The following is a 10,689-nucleotide window of genomic DNA, read 5'->3' as shown; positions in this document are numbered from 1 at the left end:
CCACCGGCATTACTGTTTGATGTAATTTTTTAAAAAATTATTACTGTCTTATAAAAAAATATTACTGTTATGATTTAAACAAGTTTGAACATATTTAAACACAAATAAGTAGAAATCAAAAAAAAATACTAATGGCGCACCACGGTGAGGTGCGGCATTAGTATGGATGTACTTATGGCGCACCGAGGGGTGGTGCGCCATTAGTATTGTGCCATTGCTATAAGAAAAAAAATACTAATGGCGCACCACGGTGAGGTGCGCCATTAGTATGGATGTACTTATGGCGCACCGAGGGGTGGTGCGCCATTAATATTGTGCCCGGCCCCATCCATATTCCCTCCTCGGCCCTCCCTATCCCCTCTCTCTCCCTCGCCCTCGCCCTCGATCCCCTTCCCCTCCTCTCTCGACGCCGCTGCCCCATCGCCTCGACGCTGCCCCGCCGCCCCGACGCCACCTCGACCCCGTCCCGACGCCGCTGCCCCGCCACCTCGACGCTGCCCAGCTGCCTCGATGCGACCCCGCCGCCCGGACGCCGCCCCGTCCACACCACCGTCGCCGGAGCACCACCACCACCCGGACCTCGTCCCCGATATCCTCCCCGCGCCCCACTCCCCGGCATCCTTATCCTCTCCGACCGCCTCCTCCACCCCGGCCCGCTCCTCCAAGGTAAGCTACCGCCCCGACCCCTATCCCCTTCCCTCCTCCCATCCCATCTCCCGGCGCACTGATTATAGCTAATCTTAAATCCTCAATATTGTTTGGGTGTCATATAGCGCGAAAATTAAAGTCAGTGCACTCCATTGGTTGGACATACTTGTTGTTTCTGGAACACAAACTAGAGTAGTAGAGTGGTCAACTGCTGTTTTTGCATAATTTGAGGACACTAACAAAATTCTGTTTCCAACCAATACATGGAACACCTTGCTAATTCATATTCTTGTTTCGGTGTACATATGTAGGACACAAACAATTAAGGTGTCTATTTTGATTTAGTGCCTTTGCCTCCACTGCCTTTATCTGGATTGAAGCTTGCTTGTGTTTACTTCTGATTACAAGATCTCCATATTCGGAGATTTCTTTATATATGTTGTAGTATAAATATATTGTTTTGTCATTCTAATATCATCGTTGCTGCACATTCTAGATCATGGAGGAATCGCCCTCTCCAGTAGTGTAATTCTTTTGTGTGTTTTAAGTGGTATTTACAGTGTACTTTTAGTGTAATTACTATGCATTTTCAGTGAAATTTACACTATAATTGTTAGTGGAATTTACACTGTAAATGTTAGTGGGTTTACAGTGTACTTCTAGTGGATTTTTGCTCTGTATTTGCAAGTGGCATTTTTAGTGGAATTACTGTGTATTTCCATGGTTTTTACACTGTAATTATTAGTGTAATTTTGGGCCTTTGTATAGTTGATTCACAGCAGCAGCAACTGTAATTGATCCAAAAACCAGGTCAATTGATGTCAAATTGATTAACTAAATCATCCAGAAACAAGAATGATAAGTCCATATGCTACTGTTGATCCCAAGACCGGAATGACAAGTCCAGGTGTTCCTCAATTGAGGAATTTGATTAACTAAATCATCCAAAAACCAGAATGATAAGGCCACATGCTACTGTTGATCCCAAGTTTGATGCATAACAATTGTTGTATGAGTTCTCCAAATGAACAGGAGTACTCCTCTATTTTGATATGAAATCACCATGATAGGTCCACATGCTACTGTTGTCAACATGATAAATAGTTTCAGTTAGTTACCTCTAAAACTATTCCTAATTAACTGAAGAAGAGAAGAGAGGAGGAGTAGTTTATTTCATAGAGTAAACATTAGCACTATTTGACAGTAAAAGGTTTTAGCTAATTTGAATTAACTGAAAGCAGCAGTACATCATTTTTATTGACAGTAAAATGTTCAAAGAAACAGAAATATCAGTACAATAGCTAGATTACACTATCAGTTCACTATCAGTACACTACCAGTACAATATCATTTTTATTTTCCTGCTAATCCAGCCCACGCGGCTGCTGTACTACTTGTCAAGTGATGCTGCTGCTGCTATCTGCGAGTTGCTGCTGCTAGTTGTGATTTTGTCAAGTGATGATGTTGCTACTTGTGATATTCTAAAATGACCCCTTTCTCCTGAAACGTTGATTAATTTCCGTTTCGGTTGAGAAATGGGGCACTCCAAGGTCAAGAAAATTAGCAAAGGTCATGCCCAATTTTCTTGACCTAGAAGGTGCCCGATTCTCAACCGAAATAAAAATTAATTTGCTTTAGTGGTTGGATTAGTTTAGTATTTTTTTCACACACTCAGACACCCTTGCTTGCCATGTGTGTGAGAGAGATAGTGAGAGGAGACAAGAAGAAGGGGGTTAGGAAGATGTTGCCTGCTCATCAAAGCTAACCATCTCCCCCTTTTCACCCCTTTTCCTTTGTCTTTTGTGGGTTGCAAGGAAGCTACTGTCTTAGCTAGCTTAGCTTGTGCACAAATCCCAGTGTTACAATCTAGCAACAACACATTAACAGGTTCTATCCCAAAACACCTAGGCAATATCACAAACATCTCTCAATTGTTCCTTGACAATAACCAACTTTTTGGCGACATTCCTCGAGAATTAGGTTATTTGGTCAACTTAGAGATCTTGTTCCTTGACAATAACCAACTTTTTGACCAAACTTTGTTCCTATTTAGAGAGAAACATGGCCAACAACGATGAGGCCGGGGGTTCGGGCGTCAAGGCATTCTAGGAGCTGTCCTAGGAGATGGAGGAACAACCTCACTTATATGAGGACGCCGCCTTCCCCACCGATCCTGAGACCACTGATGGTACCGCCGAGGATGACCCCACTGATGCCACCACTGATGGTGCTGCCGAGGATGCCACCACTGATGATGGCGGCGCACGCACAGATGGCAGCCAACCGAAGAGGCAACGGAAGGACCGGCGCCCGACCGTGCTCTGCACCCTCAAGGAGGAAGTTACTGAAGTGGACTCCAACGGGAATCCAACGGCGCCCGAACGAATAGTCAAGGGGTACTCGCTTCAGCTCGGGTGCATTCTCCGGAGCACCGTCTCGATCAACACCGAGAACCTCAGGCATCCTGACCGAGGGAATTTGCGCAACCTCCTCTTCACGAAGCTGCACGAACGATACAAGTTCCCCGTTGAATTTGAAAACACAAGCCTCAAAGGGAATAAAGTGAACAATGCTGCCCTCACGAAGATGAGCATGGCCCTGTCTACTTGGAAAAGCAATGTGAAGAGAATGATCGACAAAGGTGAGAGTTATGAGAAGATCAAGGAGAAAAATCCTTCGATCACCGAAGATGACTACAACGACTTCAAGATCAATTGCTCGAGCACCGCAAGCTCCGAATCAAGTAAGTGGGGGAAAGAAATGCGGGAGCTGAACTTAGGGGAACACACACTCGGTCCCGGCGGTTACAGAGTGGCGGAGCCTATATGGGACAAGGAGGAGGCGGACCGTGCCGAGCAAGGCTTACCGCCCCTCTTTGATAAATACGGTGACAAGCAGACCAGGAACTTTGTCAGGGCCCGGTACAAGAAGGACCTGAAAACAAAGGATCTTACCACGGATCCGAAGACCAGGGCACTTGAGCTTGTTCTGGTAAGGAATACACCCCCGCGTAATTAGCTCCATATGGTTGCATTCTAATTAATGAAGCCAAATTTCTAAATGGTTCACATTCCTTCTGCAGGCGACTGAAAGCAGTAGCGCGGGGTCGACTAAGAGCAACCCTTGGGACACCACTCTAAATAGGGCGTTGAATGTAATGAAGAACAAGGATAAGCTCAGTAAGCCGACGTCAGCTGGTCGTGTGGCCGGCAAAGGCTTGTCGACAAAATGGTCGTCATACTATAACACTGGTGGGCGAAAGGAGAAAAAGACCAGCTCAGAAAGCCAGGCGCGCGAGGTTCAAGAACTCAGGGCACAGGTGGCGCGGATTCCGGAGATTGTCCAAGAGCAAGTGCAACAACAACTCGGAGCGACGATCACCGCCATTGTGCCTACCTTGATCCAGGGGATTAGTGCGTGGATTGCGGGCGGCCAACAGGGGCCGCCCCCGATTCCTAGCTTCACGGCCAGCAACTCGCAGAACGCGATGGCAGGGCCATTGGTGTCTCCGGCGGAGGCGGCATTGGTGTCTCCGACGCCGGCACGGGAGCTTAATGCACCCGGGTGTACGTCGGCCGGCACCTCTGCAGCAAGCGGCCCCTCCGTCAACTGCACGCCCGCCGTTGGCGGTGCCTCGACATTAGCTGAGCTCGACGCCATCATCATGGTAACTAATTAAGCCTCTCTCGGCCGAGGACTTCATCTCCTTGCCTTTGACTAGGCATCCCTGACGCCCTACATGTTTTCACAGGGCGCCGCCGATGTTCCGTGCACTCTCCTGCACTTCGTGAACAACGAGTTGGTCATGTCGCCAAGGGCAAAATCGTTCAACCGGGCAACCCCTTGTTCCACGGTACCCAGATGCCACCCAACTTGTTTAGGGTTCAACTGGTTCGGGTGCTGCCAGGCTGCGACGAGTTGTTACCTCCGATTCGACCCGTCGGGGCCGACGATGATGACGTGATGACCCTCAGCGCCTGCCTGAGCTGGCCCCTGCTTTGGCCGAAGAGCCAGATTTGTTTGGGGGCGGGGGACACCACCCCAAAGACAACACCGCCAGTCGTGCCGGCGCCAAGTCGGCCCCATGGCAAGACCGCCGCAACGGTGCCGGACATCCCTATGCCACTGGATCCAAACATGCATATGGCACAGGATCAGAACGACGACGACGACGATACATTTGCCAACGTCGATCAGTACTTTGCCGATCATGGGTACGGTGGCGACTTCATGGGGCCTCTTTCTCAAGAACCCAACCCAACAAAAGACGTGCGCGATCTAGCTGGTACCGCGGAGAAGCCAAGTTGCAACAGGCATCGTCTGCAGTTCAGCTCTCAGGAGACGCCTCCAGCTGCCGACTTCACCGAGCCTCAGATAGGCGAGGTGCGAAATATGATCAGCCCCAACACACTCAAGAAGGCTGTCTGTGAGCAGAACTCGGTCCCATTACAGGAGAAGAAGAAGGCACGCAAAAGAAAGACTAACAAGGGTGCGAGCCAGCCGGCACCGAGTATGATCCGTGCTCAGAATGGGCCACCTTCACCTGAGGATATCTCGAGGAGGGTGCATGTGGCGGGTAGGCCGATGCTACCGAGAAATATGCTCGATGCTGCAACCGGTGCTATGCGGAGTCTGCATGACAGTGTTCTTTCTTTGGAGAAGCGGCGTCTCGGAGAGAAGGATGTGGCATACCCGGTTTTCGCGGCCAAGGTGCCAGAGGGCAAGGGCTTTGTGGATAACTCCATCGGGGGTACGATCATCCTGCGGTTTGATGACATCCACGCTATGTTGAACCTTCATCCGCTGCACTACACCTTCGTTCGGCTATTTTCGCTGAGTATGGAGATGCGGATCATTCGCGACAAGACCCCGGACATCGTGATAGTCGACCCCTTCTACATGCGTGCCAAGATCTTGGGCAGCACTGGGGACCGGCAAGTCGCGAGTTCTTACCTCGAAGGCGTCATTCTGGCAAACCAAGATAAGGATAACTTCCTCGTGCCTTACTTTCCCGAGTAAGTCCTCCCCTCAACCGCCCCGTAACATATGAATTCTTAGATTTCGATCGTTTTTCTTTTAACATTCCATGTTTTCTGCAGTGACACACGTTGCACGCTCATCCTCCTAAGCCCCAAATATTCCATGGCCACGTATTTCGACCCGGACCGTCAGTCGAACGTAGACTACACAAATGTCAAGAAGGTTCTTGATGATGTTCTCCCCGGGTACGTCAAATCTGGAGGCACCTTCACTAGGCCTATTCGTAAGTATGGCAAGCACGTGTTCTCCCACAATACGACGTTCTGCTGCGTCAAGCAGCCGCCTGGCGGTCAGAAGGGTGCCTACTACGCCATCCATCACATGCGGGTGATCGTACGGGACCATCATCAACTTCTGCTACCGAGTAGACTCAAAGATTGGGCCGCGAGCGTGTCGGCAATCCAGGACGCGGACATCAGACAAGAATTCTTTCGCATCCAGTCGGAGTTTGCGGAAATCATCCATCAAGATGTCCTTCGTACCGTGGGGCAGTTCTACCTCAGAAATCAACCGTCCAACAGTGACATCGACACAATCCTACAAATGCAGGCTGACAACGCCCGTTCTTTCATGACTCCCACGATAGACAGCGGCTTCATCCACGCTCCGGTCCCTTGAGTCTCATGTTGTAATTAAACTTTAATGAACTTGTAGTATGTCTCTTTGGTTTCGAGAGTCGTTCAACTTAAGATGTAATCGATGCTATTAATGTCTTGCTTTTCTCTTCCAATCGTTCTGTTGCATACTTATATATTGCTTATGTATTGTCTGTGAATTGGTACTAACGTTTCGTTTGGCTACTGCATAGCGATGTCGTGGTATGTCGTGTACAAGGGTAAGGTTCCCGGAGTCTACGACGACTGGGAGGAGTGTCGGAGACAGGTTCACCGATTCAGCGGTAACAGTTACAAAGGGTACGCCACTAGGGCCGAGGCCAAATCTAGATACGCCCGCTATCTAGCGGGAGAGGGGAGGGAGCGTTGGAGGAACCGGATGAAGACGAGTTTCATCGTGATGATGCTCATCGTGATGACCGCAGCTCTCTTCTATGTGATAGTAGTTTAGATGATCGATATCGACTTGTAATGTGAAGACAAACTCGCGGTCTCGAGACTTGTAATATAATGTTCTATCTTTGTTCAGTCTTTTCAATTCAGAGACTAATATGATGACTTGTATTCGGAGACTAAAATGATGAATTGTATTCAGAGACTAATCTTCTATTGTATTCGATGAATCTGTTGTTGATGTGTGCTGTCTATATTTTGTCCAATTATACATTTTGTAACCTGTGCAAAAAACAGAAAAAAAAACTAATATTCATACTAATGGCGCATCACATCATAGTGCGCCATTAGTATGCCAAAGGATACTAATGGCGCATCATTAAAGAGTGTGCCATTAGTATGCCGAAGTTACTAATGGCGCATCTTGCTGTCGTGCGCCATTAGTATGCCAAAGCACCTGGGTATACATGGCCCCCTGGGAGGCATACTAATGGCGCACTGTTGTATATACTAATGGCACATCTGGGGTGCGCCATTATTATACCAGATACTAATGGCGCACCTGTGGTGCGCCATTAGTATAATATACTAATGGCGTGCTACTAATGGCGCACCACTAATGCGCCATTAATGGCCAAATTAGGTGCGCCATTAGTAGGCCTTTTCCTAGTAGTGTAGTGCTACTACTAAGCATGCATAGAAAGTAAATTAACTACAACTAATTTTTTTGGTTTTTCTAAAGTTTTTCAAACACACAAGAAGAAAGCAAGAAAATAAATCTAAGCATGGATGATACAATGAAAAAGTGTAAACACCGACAAATAGAATGATATGTGAACATGAATATAATGTCGGTGAGAGGCACGTACTCCCCCAAGCTTAGGCTTTTGGCCTAACTTGGTAGTAAATCAGTAGCCTAGAGGGTAGTATGGATCCTGAGGACCAGGCATCCACTCATCCCACTACTGAGGAGCGGGCATCCACTGATCCCACCGTGGAGGTGCATGTGCAACCTCTGCAGCAGCGTGAGCATTCTAGTAGGCGAGGATGTCTACAGGCATAATCCGGTATCCGTCCCTGGCAACAGAATCAAACAAAGCAGGTGCAGGCAAGGGGATAACATCACAAGTGTCAACGTTATAGACCAAGTTATAAGGAATGGCAATGTCAGGACGATCATGTGTAAGAAAGTGATGGTGATCTATGGTTGCACGGTCTAGTTAAACTGTGGTAAGAGGGAAATCATGAGGGCGTATCTCAACCTCGAAGTGAGCCGCCAAATGAGTAGCATAAATACCACCATGTATTTTACCCTGAGATTTATTAAGGTGTAGGCAACGAGCCATGATAGCTCCCAAGGTATACGTGTTGTCACCCTCAATGGCACGACATAAAACAGCAAGGTCTAGTGAACTAAGTGCACCCACCTTCTCCCTAGAAAGCAAGCATTTGGTAATGAAATATGCAACTCTGTTCCGAAATGTAAGTCGCTGGAGCGATCCACGTACAAAATTTTTCACGTTACGAGATTTTTCTACTTTCCCAAAATGCCCTCCCACCGCTCCACTCGCTCCATGTCTCGTTCCACTCGCTCCACTCCACTCGTCTGCCTCCTCACGCCCGCCACTCCCAGATCCCCTCCTCTCGCCCGCCTCTCCTCTGCTCCCGTCGCCGGTCTCTCCTTTCCTCCCAAGAACGCCGAACTCTCCTTTCCCCCCTGTCGTCGCTAGCTTCCTCCCACGGCGTGACCCCATTTTCTCCCACGGCGGGCGCCAGAAATCCAACACGCCGAGGTCAAAAGAATACCTTTTTAGCACCGGCGACGAGCTTCTGGGCGGCGGAGGCGCTGGGTTCGTGTGCGCTAGCACTGGATCCGCACGCGTCGATGATGGATCTGCGTGCCCCGATGCCAGTGACGAAGTCGCGCTGGATGTGGAGCAGCGTCGCGGCGGCGGAGCAACGGAGCTGCAGCGGCGGGGCGACAGTGGAGCGCCTACTCACGAGCTGAACCTCAAGGTAAGGAATCTCTCTCCATGGCCTGGCCACTCACAGGGGTTAATGAGTGCGCTGGATGAGGAGGCGGCCGTGTAAATGTTGTTGTACTTAGCTGCAGATGTTCTTCTTAGCTGCAGATGTTGGTGTACTTATCTGCGGTGGTGCAGAGGATTTTGTTCTTCCTGTGAACATTAGTTGAACTATGCTTCCTGTGTGACCTGCCAACAAAATCCATATTGGAGGAGCTGTGAAAAGTGAAATGTAAAGGAAATTAATCCATATTTTTGTACTACTCCAAATCTGAAATGTTTAGATTTGTTTCTTAGATGTAGATTTCTGACAAAAGGGAGTAGGAGTATAGCACTAGCTTGCACTGCAGTAGCTTGAATTGATAATTTGGAGTACTCTAGTGATGCTTGCTTAAAACTAGAGTAGCAGTAACTTGTGCTTTTGCAGCAGTGTCCTCCCTTCCTCTCTTCTTTTCAGTAAAGTGTACTCATGTAGGAGTATAACTTTAACTTGCATTAGCAGTAGCAGTTAACTTGTGCTTGCATTAGTAGTAGCATTTTTCTTGCTGGAGTAGAAACCTTTTTATGTTACTCATGTAGCCCTGGAGTAAATTGTCTTCTTCTCTCCTTAGAAAATTTGTACTCCAACTTCTGTAGTTTTGTCATGGTGCAGCTTCTGTAGTTTTGTTAAACTTCAGAAAATTTGCCTTAGTTCTACATGTGCTTCTTCAGAAAATTTATGAAGACAAAATTTAGTTTATGAAGACAAAATTTAGTTTGTGTAGCTCGCAGCTGCCCCCGCGCTGAATTTAGTTTACTGAATATCGCTGATGAACATATCTGCAGTAGGTCTCTGCCTGCTGAACTGCAACACTGTACACTATGTCACTGCGAGGGTAAAAGGTTTTTTTTGACTGAATTTGGTGTTAACTGTATCCTTGCAGACAATTGGATTTATCTCCGGGCTAGTGCTATGCTTGAAGTCACTGGTCATCGCCTCATGGAGTCATGGGCGACGGGGCCCTCTAGAGTTCACGCAGAGTTATCTCGAATTGATGGGGTAAGATAAGGTCAACTGATCTCTGTCTGTCTACCTGTCGACCATAATTTCAGATGTCTGTTGTTTTGACAGGGATATTCAGTGTTTATTCAGCCACACTTGGTGTCTTGTGTTTGATCTCTTTGCAATGCAGTAACGGCACGACACCCTGAATCACCCACATCGTGGGAGGACACCTGACACAAGGTAGTTAGAATTCCTTGTTCTATTTAAAATAAGGCATGTGGTTGGGGTATGTTGCTTAGAGTAATTTTGAACAAGATTTAACTTGTCAATTTTGCTTGAAGTAATTTTGCTTGGAGTATTTTTCAGCAACTATTATGAACATGCAAGTATTCTGAACATGAAACTGTTCCTTTAATTTTTCAGCAAGTATTATGAACATGCAAGTATTATGTGCATGCATTTGATTCAGTTTGATTACTGAACATGATAGCTACTCAAAGAAATTTTGTTTGCTTGCACTTGAGTACTTGCACTTGCACACAACACTAGTTCAGCAATTTTGTCTTCATTTTCAGTAGCGGAAGCAAGTTGTGCATGCTTTAACTTCTCTTCTCTTCTTCTATTTTGACCACTGAAACTTTAAACTGTTCCTCTCCTACTCTTCTCATAAGAAAATTTTCATACTCCTCTCCTTTACTCAAAACAAGGAGTACAAAATGAGGAGTACAATACAAATAAAAAAACGAAAACTTATCACAACAAGGAATTACACAAATGATCATACACATGAGGAGTTCAAATGATCATACAAATATATTTTTTCAAAACTTATCACAACAAGGAGGTACACGAAATGATCATAGTACAAATGTTGAGTTTACAAAATTATCATAGCCACATCTCATACAAATGATCATAGCCACTTCTCATACAAATGATCATAGTCATATCTCATACTCCACACAAGCCTTTTGCAAACATGTCT

At 46.9% G+C, this 10,689-nt stretch overlaps 1 long non-coding RNA gene across 1 annotated transcript in view; it reads left to right on the top strand.

Moving 5' to 3' along the window:
* The first annotated feature begins 9,642 nt into the window (after positions 1–9,642).
* LOC123130983 (uncharacterized) overlaps positions 9,643–10,689 on the top strand; it is a 5,232-nt gene continuing 4,185 nt past the window's right edge. The window contains exons 1-2 of the long non-coding RNA XR_006464044.1: positions 9,643–9,758; positions 9,831–9,944. This is a non-coding gene — a long non-coding RNA (uncharacterized lncRNA). The remainder of the gene's footprint in view (positions 9,759–9,830; positions 9,945–10,689) is intronic.

The sequence above is a fragment of the Triticum aestivum genome, chromosome 6A, assembly GCF_018294505.1.
Source record: "Triticum aestivum cultivar Chinese Spring chromosome 6A, IWGSC CS RefSeq v2.1, whole genome shotgun sequence".
In the NCBI taxonomy this organism is placed as follows: domain Eukaryota; kingdom Viridiplantae; phylum Streptophyta; class Magnoliopsida; order Poales; family Poaceae; genus Triticum; species Triticum aestivum.
The sequence above is the reverse complement of the archived record's forward strand: the minus strand, read 5'-3'. Positions and strand labels throughout refer to the sequence as shown.